The sequence below is a fragment of the Mycteria americana genome, chromosome 12 (genome assembly GCF_035582795.1).
Source record: "Mycteria americana isolate JAX WOST 10 ecotype Jacksonville Zoo and Gardens chromosome 12, USCA_MyAme_1.0, whole genome shotgun sequence".
Taxonomy (NCBI): domain Eukaryota; kingdom Metazoa; phylum Chordata; class Aves; order Ciconiiformes; family Ciconiidae; genus Mycteria; species Mycteria americana.
Genome location: NC_134376.1, coordinates 18,760,234 through 18,776,033, shown reverse-complemented (window position 1 = coordinate 18,776,033; position 15,800 = coordinate 18,760,234). Strand labels below are relative to the sequence as shown.

The 15,800-nt window shown below is 51.3% G+C and overlaps 1 protein-coding gene across 12 annotated transcripts in view; it reads right to left on the bottom strand.

Moving 5' to 3' along the window:
- CAPN15 (calpain 15) overlaps positions 1-15,800 on the bottom strand; it is a 62,140-nt gene that overhangs the window by 23,856 nt on the left and 22,484 nt on the right. The gene's annotated exons all lie outside the window — the stretch shown is intronic.

Sequence of the window (15,800 nt, the reverse complement as noted above, 5' to 3'; positions counted from 1 at the left end):
TTGAAGGGATCTGTCCATCTGAATACATGGTCACTGGAGTCGCAGGCCCAATGCCGCTGCAAGAATGCAAAGTGAAACACGTCTGGAAGAAGCATGCCTCAAGCTAGCTTTCCTCCAAGGCTAAGGACATACAGGCAGCGTTATCCTAAACTGATGGACTGGAGACAAGAGACTTTTATCACTCTTCATGCAAAATCATCAAAGCAGAATCAGAATCTGGAAAGCTTGCCTTGTGAGAAAAACAGGACGTGCATCATTAGCCTTTAATATACCTTAATTGCTTCGGTGTTGTAAGATAATAGTTTTCAGAAGCAAACCAGTTTGGCTGGCAGAGCGCTGTGCAGTACAGGCACGCTGAGACAAGACCATTCTCAAAGGCTCTTTGCTAATGAACAGGTTACCCAAATCTCTGCCAGGGCAACAAGAATCCCTGGGGATACAAAAGGAAGAGGCAGACTGAGTATTTCAAGGAAGCCAGCAAAGTCCGAGTTCTAGCTTTGCTCAAATGTCATGAGCTTTTGCAAGCTCTGGGTTCACAAGCTTTTGATGAGGGACCAGGTGTCTCACCCTAAAGAAGCACCTCCTGCACCTACCCAAGGTTATCGGGATATAGGGCCCAGATGAGATGGCCAATGGCGATGTGACCTCTTCAAAACTCAGGATGGAGGCATGGGAATGTGCCATACTGGCACTCAGTCACACCAGATCATCACGGGACAGGCTTTGCTGCCAGAAAGCTGGCAGAAGAACAGCCCAGGAAGGTGTCTCTGGAGCCCCAGCCCTGGGGACAGCCACCAGCACAGCCTCAGCTCCTCTCAAGCCACACTGTTTCTCATTAAGATCAATTCCAGGCTGTTGTTATAATTAATAACCTGATCTTGCCTCCCTGCACGCAAGCATGGGAAATTTCTGCAGTTGCAATCACAGTTCACTTCAAAGAAACCAGTTTAGCACAGCACTACTGCTGCCATCATTCCTGGACTCAACTATTTTATTTACCTTTTCTGTACCTAATTCCCCTGGTCTTTTGGGTATCTGGGGAAATTAAGAGCAAACAATACCAAGCTCCAGTTGCACCTAAGTATTATACTAGGTGAGGTAAACTTGTGTCATTAACTCAGCCCAGCACCATACTGTTGTGTATGCTTAAACAGGTTCGATAATGTCTTAATACATTGATTTGCCTCAAGGTGGTGATGAACTGAATGGCCTCAATCCGTATCTTGCCTTAGTTTGACTACACTACACTGCCTTTGACTAAAATCCACATACAGGGGATATTTGAACCCACTTAAGAGCAAATACAGAAAGGAGGTACATCAGTTTTATAGGGTTTTGTCACAGTTGCATGAAACTGGTGTAATTTGGGTGTAGAAAGGACCTGCAAAGGATCTCTGCACATACCCTGGTTCTGCTAAAACATTTGGGAGCATCTCAGTGTGCCTGCAGCCCCCACAAAAGCTGCATTTTCAGGGGGAAAAGGCCCACAGTCCTCCAGCAAACACAATACAAGAATTCAACAATTTAATTTTTTTTGTTAAAAAAGATTTCAGAAAGGCCTGAACTCTAGAGGACTGACAGACCCCAGTTACATTGGATACCTGTAGCTTCAGCTTCTTGCACACTTAGAGAACAGTAGATTTGTTCTTTAGAAAGCCTGGTAAAAATTGGTTCAGCTATCTTACATGTTTTTTATTATTACATTCCATCTCTGGTTTGAGCAATGTCCAAGAAAGTTTCCCATGTAAAATAAAGTTGTCCAGCAAAATTCATGAGCACCTGAAATGGAGGAAGACTCCATTGAAATCAATCCCACAGACCAGGGTGATGCATCTTACAGATGTGCTACTAAATAAATGAATTATGATTTAGTGATTAATGATGATGCATCTTACAGATCTGTATATGATTAATGATGATCATATACAGATCTGTATGGTAATCATATACAGATCTGTATATGATTTATGATTAATGAGGATGCATCTTACAGATCTGCTACTAAATGGAGGCAGAGTCCATTGAAATCAATCCCACAGACCAGGATGATGCATCTTACAGATCTGCTACGAAATAAAATTACTACCTATTTGCAAGATGGTTTGTACAGAAAGGCTCAAAAACCCCAGACTTTCACACCCAGCCATCAAAGTGAGGCCTCCATGCTGAAAAACTGAAAGACAACATGATCCACAACCCAAACAGGGCAGGGGTCTTGCCAACGTTATGTGGAAACACAAGGATTATGAGAGCTGCCGTTAACTCAGCTTTTGGCCCTTCAGACTCATCTTTTAAGCAATACCAGGGGAAAGTTTTTCTGGAAGCAGCAAAAGGGAATTGGGAATTATATTTGCTTGAGAGGTTTTCATGAGAACGACCTGCTGCCAACCCAAGTCCCACAGCTATCTCCAGCCAGCATCCAGCCAGTGGCAATGCACACAAACACCAAACAAACCTCCTGGACCTTTGACTCTCCACTCATGTCCGAGATGACAGGACAAAACCTCAACACCAGTCACCAAGGAAGAGGGCTGATCCCACGCCCCGGCAGTCAGGGACAAGACTCAAATGCCGGCGCCAGGCGTGCTCCTCGCTGTGCGAGGCGCTGGCTGCGTACACATGCCGGCAGATGCCCTGGAGCCCCGCTCGCTCGCTGATGTTGAGAACAGGTTTAGTACAAATGTGCATTGCGGTTTTACTTCAACTTGCAATTATTCACACGTGGAGAAGCCTGAACGCTTCTGTGGAAAAGAAGGAAAAATTTCAAACTCTGAGATCCCCTTGGTTAGGAAGGAAGACTTTGAAGGAAGGACAGGGGCTCCAAAAACATATCTAATCATTCCCTGACTGGCCCATAAATCCCTTCCTGCCTAGAGGCAGCTCGGAAAACTTCTCAAGAGCCTACGAAGGGTCAATCCTTGTAGACACCTTCTGCGGTCGGTAACACAGATGAACTGAAAAAAGGTGAATCAAGGTGAGGGGAGAGCGGTTCAGCTGCCAGGCAGCAAGACAGGCTACGGTCAAAGGCCACACAGGTTCAGATCTGGCAGAAGAGGACCTGGCTGCAGCATTCAGTCTCGACTCTCGGCCCAAAAAACTCTAGCCCTTTGAACACGGCAGGAGAAGAGATTATTACAGAGCAAACACAGCCCTGGCACATCAGGACTGACAGAATACCATTGATCCCATCACACACCCAGCAGGGACCAGTGAGGACACTGAATCCTCTGGGACGAGCTGTAGCACAACCCCTCCATGGAGCAATGTCCTTTAAAGCTCAAGGTGTGCCAGGAAGAGGGTGGGAGATACCAGGACCACCTAATGGCCTCCTGTGCCCGCAGGAACCCGAGGACAAACACACCTCGAGCAACATGAAGCCAAATCACACCCTGGAGGCAGCCTCTCTCCTCTTGCCGTCACAAGGGTTCCCTGCCGATCTGGACAAACGGGTGAGCAGTTTAACGCTGAACATGTCAGCAGGACACATCATACAGGTGCCACTCCCATCAGGAGCACAGACCTCCAAGCCACCACTGAAGTTAGGCTAGATATCTAAGGCTACAAGCCGTCTAGAAATCAGGGGAGATCAAGAACAACAGCGAGAGGATTTACAGCCAACATGCCAGACCTAGGAGGACAAGCAAGATGCTGGGGAGGAACAGCTGGGAAGATGATGTTCTTTACTACTACTATTACACAAATTCCTTTCAAATCATGGCAGGTTTTAATTTAAAAGGCCAACAGAAATTGTGCCCTTTAAAAAAGGCACAAAAGTTGGTAACAGCAATGAACCAAGAGAAGATCCGAGGGAAGAGCAGCGTAGCGTTAATGCCTCTCTCAAACCATTAATAGGAGCCAACAAATGGCATCCAGGGAGGCTGCAGGTCATCCCTTTCTCCATGTCTTTTGCCCAGAGAGGAAGAAGGGCAAGATTTTGCTGTCTTCAACGCATCACTGAGACATAAATGAGGTTGACACACCAAGGAGAGATGTCCTTTTTCACTCCATCTAGGATGTGTGCCACTCCCTGAGATCCGATGGTCAAGAGGTCTTCCTCTGAGCTCCCTCCTCTGTTATTGCCTCTTAACCATCTCCATTGCAGACTTGCCGGGCTGGCTCTGACCCAGGCCCTGCCATCAACCCTTCTCACCAAGCCGGGGGGAGACATCTGCTATCCACCCCTGCAGATTGGCTATGGGAATGCCTGCCTGCCTGCCTGCGTGGTGCCTGCCCAGAGACAACAGGATGGGGACAGCTTCATATCAACGATTATCTATGATGCTTGGGTTGGGAAGAGTCAGAGGGATGGCCAGAAGACCTCAAAGTGTTAAGGATTTCAGATGATATGTGGGAGGGAATGGACTAGAGGACATCTCTTAGGACGTCTCATGTCTGGAGAGCATGGCACAGGACAGGATTGAGGAGCTGCAGGTGATGCTCTGTGAGCAACTCCACCTCTCACAGCCGGCGCCACCAGCTCAGCTCCAAAACACCGCCCTGAACTTTCAGAGAGTAAATTAAATCCCTTCTTCCTAGGATGAAAAGGAAATTCAAAGATATTTGCTTCCTTTGAGGCCTGAAAGGCAAAATACTGCTGTTGGAGGATGCCACACAAGTCTGGAGAGGGCTGCCTGCCCCCTCGCGTGGCCCTGCAGGGGTTGTGGGGTGGTGGGAGCTATCGGAATGCAGGCACAACCATGGGGAAGGAGGTGGGCGGACCCTGCTGAGCCCCTCTCTCCTTTTGTCTCACCAGTTCCCAGCCCTGCCTATAATCAGCTGCATGGGGCAGGCCGCTATTTGCTTGAGAAACAACCATCTTTTTCCCTAAATTCTCCCTGAAAAAATAAATCAAGGCATAGCTCCAAGGTGCAATTAAGAAAAAAACAACACTAATCAAGAGCTCGGTACCATTTGGGATGGATGGAGAGAGAAAGACTCGTGTTTCCATGAGGTCTGAGACTAAGGAAAGCGGGGCTGCAGCCTGGTGGAGGGGGGAAGCAGAGCACCCAGCCTCCTCCTCCTCTCCCGGGACTTTAACTTGGCCATCATCCCGGCTCCTGGCAGAGCTGCTGCCGGGCGCTCTTCCTGCGAACAAGAAAACTTCTCGGGGCCCAAGCCCACGCTGCCAAGCTCTGCAGCGGCACTGTCCCACGTCAGACCATGCAGCACCCTTCCTGCAGCTGCCAGCCACGCTCGGGGCACTGCAAGCGGGACCTCGCACCCATTGGCGAGACGGAAGGCAACAGGGCACTGTGGTCCGTCGCCAGCGGCTGTCAGGCTCTCTTCAGGATGATTAAGAGGCCTTAATGAAAAGCTAAGCTAGTTCTGTGCCTCAGGAAAGCAGCTCATGCTTAATAACCCAGCCAACAAGCTTTGCACTGATCTGCAGAACGAAAGAAAGATTGCCAAGGGACAGAGGAAGAGAAAGAACTCTGGCAACTCCTGACATCCCTGGAGTTCAGCCTATGGTCGGATCAGGGCACGGTAATCAAGCACCACAGCCACACTACAAATGTAATCTGGCAGTGAGGGGAAAGGCGAGGACGGCGGTTCCTCCCAGAGCCACCAACTAGCAAGCCCTGCTATCCCTCAACATGCTTGAGCAGCTCCTTTGGTGACAGGAGATCAGAAGGCAGAGAGCAAACCTGAATGTCCTCTCTTCTTCTTCAGGAACCATATCTGCAACCCCTCCAAAGAACACTGATCCCACAGGAGGATCTCAACGCACAGAGCAGAAGCCCAGGGCAACGTCCCAGATGAACTGGGTATTGGAGTTCGCACAAGCACGCACGCGCTCGCTCTTTCCACCGAGTCCTTGACGCACATGCAACCTTCAAGTGCACTCACATTCACTACCAGGTCCTGGAAAAAACACGCAGGAAGGCTTGGTGCAGCCTGCTGCACTGGAGCCACGTCCCTCCACGCTTTACTGACCTGAGGTGAAGCGGGGCCAAGGGCTTGCTTGGTCAGCTGGGCTGCCGGGGCCTGCACGGAGAGCAGAGGGTTCGAACAGCAGTAAGTCCCACCAACCTCACAGATAGCTCCAGCCTTTGCCGCTTCTGGATCATCCGCATCTTCTCCAGCTCTATTCCTCTTCCCAGGTTATGTCAGGTCAAGCAGATGAATGCAAGACTGCACAAAATTTGTTGCTGCATCAGCTGTGGTTTTGGGAGCCTGTTGCCATGCTGCAGCCAGCAGGCTCTGCTCTCCTTGCAGGCTCGGGGGGAGGAAGAACAAGGGGGGAGAAGCCGCCTCAGGTGCTGTTCAGACTCAGGGCAAATGAACCAGCATCTCCTCCACGCAATAGGAGGAAGAAGCAATTTATTCTGACAAATGGTGAAAGCCTGCAGCGGGGTTGGCCCTTTCTGTCAAAGCTGGTGTACCACACAGAGGCTCACGCGCTGGAGCACAGAAGGGAGGGTACCGGCAGTCAAGTGATATATGCATCACTCACAGAGGGAGACAATCAGCAGCTCAGAAGAACCAGGCTGCAAAAGATACCTGTCTACCCACCTGGGATCCTGGTGGCAGGCAAGCACCGTGTGTGCTAGCCAGCCATCACTGCTTGTCCTCCGCATGCGGGGCTGCCAGCGAGCAGCAGGGACTCAACGTGGCCCTGGGACACACACTGTGGCACCTCTCAGCATACCCCTCTCTAGAGGGTTCATATCTCAACCCTTCAGCCTTGAAAGGGGTTGAACGTTTGGGCACAAGTGCCTCTGGGATGAGGCACAGTGTTAGGGAGCATCCAGCAGTGTGGCACAGGTGGAATGTTCATATTTGCATCATTTTCGTGCATTTGCAGATTTGCTCATAAGTGAAGTTCAGGTTGGCTGTGGAGTGTTCACAGTCCAGGAGGCCAGGAAATAAAAGCTCTTAATTTATAGGGGACCTGTAACAAGAAGGATCTGGGATGCTAGGTGTCTGGATTAGCCAAGAGAGAACAGGCAGCAGCACAGAAGCCCCCTCTGGAAGCAACGTAATTCCAGTGTCCGTTTGGTCTCCAGTGAATGCACAGATACGGCTGTGTCCTCCTTAGCTTGCAACACCTGCCTGGCTGCCAGATTCCCTCTTTCCAATAAAGAAACTGGAGAGGTTCTGGACAGAACTGGGAATGACTTTCCCTCTGCAGCCTAAGAAACACCGTCAGCACCTCAAAAAACTGACTTCACGCCTGTACACACTTCTACGTGGGTACCTGTGCAGCCCCGTGTCTGCAGTAGACAGTGGTGTTTGGAGAGCCTTGGATTCTGCTTCCATGGGGCCTGTTATCTAGACAGCAACCAAGGCACTGACAGACCACAGGTCCTGCCCAACCACTAAGTCTAAGACGAGTCCAGAAACCAAACTTGAATTTCTCAAGTCCTGGCAATGCTCCTTCACCATCCTCTAAATTATTCTCACTCGACAGCATAATGATTTCCAAACCTTTGGGTCAATCCAGACCTGCTCTTTGCAAGCAGTAATAATCAAGTGTGGGAGCGCACACTTGCCTGCATCCCAGAATAGAAAGCAGCTGGAGTCGCATCTGAGCGCTGCCAACGGGAAGATGAAAGACTTTCAGACACTCCTCTTTTTCCGCTGACGCTGTCTTTATGGGCTCTTCTCCCCACTCTCCACTACATATACAGCTCCTTTAACTGCTGATTTTCCACAGGTGGTGAAGTTCCAGATGCTCCTGGGAGGCTTTTCCAACTTTATTTATTCTATTTAAATAACAGGGGCATGTGGTTTATTACAGCTATTAAAGGGTTTGTGTATGTATGTGGGGGGAATCTTAAGAGAACAAAACATGTATCTGAGCCTGGGATTCAGAGAGCTACCAAGACCTCTGAGCACCCAGACACTAGACACCAGTGCCTGGTCTCAGAGGAGCAGAGAACCACCTCTGGCTGCAAACATCAGAACAAGGGCTGTGAATGGGTTTCTAGCTCCTCACCTACATCACACTGGGTCCTTCAGTGCTAGCGAGATTTATACCAGCCCAGGAGATCATCAGGACTCCTGTTCCCTTTCTAGAACAGCTGCCACCCCCTGAACAGGATGAAGGTCCAATCTCCAGGACAAGGCCAGGGCCAGAGATCAGGTTAAACAGGATCTAACCAGGAGCTGAAGCAGCTACACACAGCCCTTGGAAGCAGAGTATTCATGCTGAATCAAGCTGTGGCTGCTCCCTCTACGACCAGGGGAGCCCTGGCTAAGGACAGACTGACTGCCTGCGTGCAAGGACCGAGGCAGGCAGGCAGTGAGCTCCATGCCCTGCTACCTGGAAGCCCCTCAGGGGTAGGTGCACCAGGGCTTATAAGGAGGGTCTCCGTTACCCCAATTTCACTAACACGTCACAGCAGGCTCTGTGCATGCACTGGCTGAGCCCAGCTCAGAAAAGATATCCTGCAACATAGCAGCCCAGCTGGGCAGTACTCCTCTCGGGGGAGGAAAGGATCCCAACAGAGAAAGCTGTCCCAGAAACCTGCTGACGTGTCCTTCACCCCAGCTGCAGAAGCAGCAGCCATGGTACCACTGGAGGAGCTCAGAGACCTGGGCATGGTGATCCTTCAAATAACAGTCTTGATCACCTCCCTCCAGGTCCAATTTGAAACAGACCCTGGAGAAGCGGAGCACAGGCTGCTCTTTGAAGGAGGATCTAAGCATGGAGACACAGAAAGAGAAGGAGCCCTTCAGTGCTACGAATCTGAGAAAGTGCGAAGGAAAGAAAGCACTGATAGGGCTGATTTCTACAGTTACGTTTTACAATAAAGACTTACCTGCTCTCAGGATGGAGGGGAGGAGGCAAGGAAAGGAACAAGAAACTGAACTCATTAAGCTGCTCTCTCATCTGAGGAGCTGGGACAGCTTCAGCAAGGAGGGTGGACTCTTGGGACCAAAGGACGCTTGATTTCCCCCATTTAGCTACCCGCACCTGAGGTATGTTTGAGCAATCACTATAAAAGCAACCCCTGCAGAGGAAAGAAAGCTGGATGAAGAGGGAGCTCTACTTGTTGTTTTTGTTTCTCTGTTTTTAAGCCAATTAAGAAATTCTTTTTTAAGTGGGGGTCTGTGGTCTACCTCAAAAGAGCCTGCGCTCCCTGCAGAACAGAGCAGGGCAAGAGCGAGGTGGCCATCTGGAGTCAGAGCCCTGCAGTCCCTAGATGCCGCAGGGACTGCTGGCCCTGTGCTTCTCCTCTGCAAAAATCCCAGCTACTCCAACCCCCCAGAGCCTCACCATTTTCTAACACGCTTCTGCAGCAGACGCCTTTCCCCTTTGCACCTTGGTTTCCTCACCGGTACATCACACAAAAAGCAAGTCTTGTTGACATCAGGCAGACCTATCCTTGCGTCTTTCAACACTTGCCCAGTGTTTTAACACCCCCACATGGAAAATGCCTTTGAAGCCTCACAGCCAGCCAAGAAGAGGCTAAGATGAAGGCATGGTCTGTACTTTTATTCTGCTCTCATGAAACCTGGCCTCAATGCAGGGTGGTCGAGCTCAAGCATGGTGGGGAGGGGGCTACAAACACAGGCGGAGCACACATCCAAGGAGACAGTACAGGCAGCTGGGAAACATGTTTGCCAGGACAAACAGCCCCTGGTGTGGGACTGTGCGGATAGATCCCTTGTGTGAACCAAATGGCAAAGACTTTGCCCTGCACACCCCGCACAGGGCTATTTTCTGCCATCCTTCCCAGCACAGCCTGTAGAGGATACGTGCATTCTGCATGAGAAAACAAAAGCACCTGCATGTGCAGGGTAGCACAGGTCCATTTCCCTGGATGAAGGCCACCTTCTATTATCTTTAAGAATAGGGAACAACTTTAGATGTCACACATGTGAACAACAGCATTTGCAACTTATGCTAGTATCCCTTTTATCCCATGTTTGAGGCTGTTTCACACCACTTTCCAACACACCAGGTGTTGGTACTGGAGGCTGGGGTGGGACAAGAATTTTCCTGTTCCAATAGACTAGAGAAATGTGGGATTAAGTCAAAAGATGCTATGGGCCCATAACTGGAATGAGCCAGGGAAACCTGATGGGACTGTAAACCAGGCACACTCAGGACTTGCCCACAGGCCCTTACTCCCAGTGCAGCTTCCCTCTCATGTGGGGAGGCTGGAAGAGGAGATTTACTGGTGGCCGTCAACCCGAATTGCTGCTCAGCTAAGATTTATGCTGCAATTTGTAGTGCTGTTAAAATAAAATTGGAAGAGTGGTGGGGGAAGAGAAGGAGAGAACGAAAGAGAGGGGAGGGAGGGGAAATGCATCAGGAGCAACAACATAGCTCCAAAGCTGTCTGTTCCCATCTCTCACATCTCCATTGAATAAATCACCCTGCATTTCCAGCTGCTGTGCTCCAGCCTTCAGTTCCGGCAATGCTAATACCTGGGCTCACTTCACAGGGGAGCACACGCAGGGTTCGGTTAATAGAAATCTGTCCATCTCCACAGCAGCTGAAGCATCAGGCTCAATGAATACAGCAGGCAGAGAATGGCACAAAAGGTCCGGGGCACCCGCAGGCTGGCGGCTGCTCCCAGGACTTCCAAACTGCAGCCTCCAAGGCTCCAGAGGACAGGAGAAGGGACACCCCCATCCCAGAGGTCACCCCCTGCCTTCCACCTTCTCATTCCAGCACTGGTTAAACACCATTCCTACCTGCCGAGGTCAGAGGTGAGCTAAATTACCCTCTGCGCCTCCAGGAGCTTGCCAGCTCTGCACACTAGATCTGCAGGAAAAAGGCTGAAGTCATGGATCAATATCCTTGCATGTACAAAGAGCAACAGGATTCCCCCACCCAGACCCCCACTGACCCCTCCTCTAGGGAGAAACTAAGGAAAGATCAGAGCACCTTGCAGCTCTCAAGGAATCCTGGCTCTGCTCTGCAGGACTGGATGCTGACACATAACCTTCAAAAAAATCAAAAGCAAAACCTCTTTAGTGAACTTTAACAGAACAGCTTCCTCTCGACATCAGGGAAACTCACCCCACCCTGAGCCAGCTGCTCTGTCCCGTACTGCTGAAACCATGGAGGAAATTCAGAATTACATCCAAGGAGACTTTGGCCTTTCACCACCTCGGCATCCCTGCTCTTTACAGACAGAGCCAGGCCAGCCTCGAGGATCCACACCTCGTTACAGAAACCACCACAAGGCAATTTAATGAGGAGCCAAAATATCAATCCAACACTGACCATACAGGCATCAGTGAGCTATCAAGCTCTGCCACTGAAGTACCTTCTCGTGGTGCAACTGAGTCCAGTTCCTTCTTGCAAGGGAGATGGTAGAAGATGGGATCCTGTGCACAAGCTGAGTCCCACCAACAGCAATGGATCTGTTTGAACTTTACAGGTCAGCTGCACATGTGCAGTTACGTCTCTTTCTCACATGCCCGAACTTTAGAGGGGACAATTATCAACAGTTTCCAAGAAGCTCAGTGGGATAAAACATGCTGATCTTACTGTGGCTTGGCTGTGAATGCTTCCTCTTGCACAGTCTACTTGTCTTTTTCATTTCCTTGCACTGATGGCCTCTAGGACAGTCCTGGGCCAATCTTCAGTACCAGCATGTACATATAAAATACCCCTGGATGTGCAGAGCAGACCCAGACCTGTGCCCTCTGTGGCACAGCACCCACTGCAGACAGCGACATGGCCTCCTCCTTCAGCGTGTTGTGATCCCCACCAGCCTAAAACCCTCCCCTGCACCTTCCTGCCCCACTGGCACCAAGTGAAATGTGGCAGTCAACAGTGCCTCGAGGCCACCCAGGGAAGTTGCCACGTCACAGGAGATCACCCACCAGGATACCATCAGCAAACCAAGGAGCTCCCAGAGGACACAAGAGCATTACACCACATCAGAAGCCCACCATGCTCCCACCGCCCCATCAAACAAAGGTTCAACACAGGAATCCACACTTGGCCTCAGATTCAGTTTGGCATCGCTGTGCACTTTGAAAATGGTGGCTGTTTGGTTTCTCTGGCTTCTCAGAGACAGCAAGGAGGATCGGGTGGGTTACGTGGAGCTGGAGGGGCCAGGAGGAGAGCAGAACAGCGCTGTGCTGGGGCAGGCCGAGCCACACGGCCACCCAGCACCCCAACCTGCTCCTTCTGTTCATGCCCCATGCTCTAGAGCTACTGCCACCTTAACTGAGCCAGCAACACATCTGGCCGACTCCTCGAGCAGTCAGTCTGGCAGTAATTACCAGGGAAGCCCCTACAAGTTATACCGTACCCTGGAGGCCTCTGGACTCGGTAATTCAGACCGTAGTACTGTTTACTGCCTCGTAAAGATGACACATACTTAAGTTAGTGCTTTGACAGCTGGAATCTGGAGGATGCTCCCGGCTTGAGCACGCGTGATTAACCCTCATGTGTCCACGTGCCACAGAGAAGCATCCTGCCATTACAGCAATCCAGCAGAGGCCATGCTGGGGCTCCTCTAACAGCTCAGCACCCCTTCCCTGCAGCAGGACACAGCGCTTCCTACCAAGGAGGGCAGCTACTGCTCTTGTTTAAAGATCCTGAACCTCTTCAAGTCACACACACTCTCACAAACAGCTCTTGGGTAACCTCAGCACACGTGCTCCTCAAGGACAACCTGAAGGACATCACTGTCAACCGACGGACATGGGACAGAGAGGAGAGCAACAGCGCGCGCGCCCTGCCTGCAGCAGACTTAAACGCTGCACAAGACAGATGGGTCTTGTCAGCTGCTGTGCCCTCCCCACCACGTCACCACTGACAGCAGTCCCTCCAACAGCCACTGTGAGAGCCAGGGGCTGCAGTGCCCACACCAGCATGCCCAGAACACACAAACCGTCTAAACATTTGCTGTAGGAAAACATAACCCAAGGAAAACAGGCCATCGTGCCAAGCTTTGCTAGCAGATTCTCTAGGGGGTGCGTAAAGCGATGATGTGCCCAACGCACATCACTGCATGTGCCATGGAGGCTGCTGGGCAAGACAGCAGCAGCATCAATGATCAGTCTGTTCTGTGCCACGGGCTGCAACCCTGCAGCTCCTGCAAAAAAATCTTTTCCACATTTCAGAAGCACCAAGTGTTTCCACATTTGTCCCTCCCCGCAGATAGACACAACAGCTGTGGGGTAAGGCAGCAGGAGAAGCCACAGCTCCTCAGCAGGGAAGGTTAAAGAGGACCCATTTGCTACGGTTGGTGGCACAGGTCTGATGGGAAGTCCCAGTGCCGCATGGGGCACGTGCCAGCCAACACCAGAGCTCTGAATAAAAAGGTGTCTCCTCCTTGGTGTCCCAAGGAATCAGGGGGAAAAATACATATACATACATACACACACATCTATCTATCTATCTATCTATCTACCTACCTATCTATCGTTTCACTTTTCCAAGGCATGCAGGTTAAAACCAGGTTTTCAGGAAGATGAAAGATCGTGCTTGTGTTCACCTCCTCCCCACTCCACAGCTGGGGAATGCTACCGAAGGCCAGGGTGCACGGACACCCTGTCCCCTCCACCCCACAAGGTGGAAAGAGCCAGCCTCCCAACATCTCCTTTTGCTCTAGCGAATCTAGTGAAATGCAGAAGCCCAGCTCTATGTAACTACAAGCCCCAGCATGCGATACCACTCTGAATGCTGGGAGCAGCAGGGCTTGAACCCGTGCGTCTGGAGACAAAGCTGAGCTCTGCACTGCTCTGGGCAAGGGCAGGCGAGGCCCCTCTAGCTCCCAGCAAGCTGCCGACTTGGCAGCCTTTAAGCACCTCCAGCCCAAACTCTCATCCTCACCCCATGCACTGCCCCGACTCTCCTGCTGATTGTCCCACCGCCATCCAGAAGGGCTGCAGGCTGCATTCACACTTCACTTCAAGTTTCCTTCTGGTTTGAATGTCCTGCTGCAGCCTCATAAATGCCATCTGTAACGCAGGAGCAGCTTCTTTCTCTTCAGATCAGTTCTTCACACCTCCTCACGGTGACCTTAAGCACCTACCCCTTGCAGGGATTCAGCGATGCTTGTGGGCACGGATGCTGTGAGATGCACCGACTGGCACGGGCTGCCGGCTGCAATACTGGTGCCTTGCCAGCACCAGGCGGAGTGGGAAGGCTGGCAGGCGCAGCAGGGCGAGAAGCATGGGAAGGTGCCCAATTCAAATAAAAGCCCAGGGCAGTTTGTTGAGGAGAATGGCTGCTAAGGCACAGCTACCTGGGCGGGTTGTGGATCCCTGGGCAGGAACAGACAGATACAGCCCCAGCTTGCCAAATGCAAACAGCATCCAACCACAGCTTATCTTTCCCTTCTGTGTCCCTTGAACAACTGCCCTTCTGTTCGCAGTAGCCCCGCACCGGAGGGCTGTTTCATCCGAGGGAACAAAGGCCTGCAGACGGTTCGTTCAGTACACACTCCCCTCCGTCTCCTCCATGCACGAGCACCAGCCTCCAGCCGAGATGGGATCAACGCAGCCTTTCAGTGCCACGGCCAGCTTGAGGCCAGGCGCTTGCAGTGGGGGGTGGAGGCAGGCGAAGGGAGACTGTAGCTCTACACGTCTTCCCCTCTCCATTTCCGAATCGCATTAGTCGGAGACCCGAGCCTAGAGCCACCGATGTCACACTGGATTAAGTTACCGGTCGGAGAAATCCAGCACGTGCCTTTGCAGCAACCAGTACCTGATAATTTTGGAGGAAAGCAATGAGCTCCAGAACAAACCCAGAAAACAGCTGGCCACTTGACAGCACTGAACAGCTTGGAGGGGAAGGGAGCTCCCTGCCCGCCCCACGGGCAGAAAGCAGGAGGCTGTTCTTGCCCTCACCCCCCTCTCACAAGCCCACAGCAGCAGAAGCATGAGGTTAACGCAGGTACATCTCCCTCCAGGACAGATGCTGCACATTAGGTGGACGGGCTCATGGCTCCCACCCTAGCTCTTTTGCGTAACCCTGGGACAAAACCAAATAACCCACACACATACACTTTCCTACATTTTCTTCCTTGCAGTTGCTCAGCCAGGCTCCTGAGCTTCCTGCTGTCATCACATCCATCCATCAGGTTCTTCTGGAGGGCTGAGACCGCTTCACAGCTCCAGGCTACAGGCGGACACCTCTGAGGGGTGCAAGTGATTTGGCATGAAACACTAGACCAAGCTCCTGCCTCTGCAGCCAAAAATGTCAAGGGAGCAATGCAGAAGGGTTGCTCTGGAAAAATCCCTGCTCTTAAGTAAGAGTAAGAATCCTCTTGCTATTCTCTGCTCTTAAAAAAATAAAAAACAAAAAAAAATTCACCACCTACCAATCCCTTTCCCACACCACCCTCAACATACGTGCATCTGGAAACACGCCTGCTCCAAACAGAGCACCAAAGGGCTCTGCCAGGCCCTCCTACCTCGCATTGCCACAGCACAGAGTACAAGAGGCCGGCTTCCTTCACAGCAAAATTGCATCTCCAGGATCTCTTCCCAAAAAGAGATGGAGAGGAGAGGACCATGGATCTAGGCACAGCCAAAGCTGGATGCTAACCCCTTCATGCAGCGTGGCATCATGAGACCACCAAAGCAAAATTACCCAATGCCCGCACTTGCAGAAGGACCTGAACCTACATCCGTGGGAGCAAGGGTGCTCAGCTACCGCAGGGTCAGGAGCACCCCAAAATCAGGTAAAGGTGCTGCTCTCCGTTTTTAAGGTTGGCACTATCAAAGAGACAGGTCCACTGTGCTCTCCATGCTGTGACAGCAACACCCCAGGCAAGGGGTTCAGGTATTTCTGTTCAGATTTTAGCCAACCCCAGTGGGCAAGACAAGCACACAAGCTCTGATTGACTCCCTGCCCTGGATTTTGCCCTCTCTTT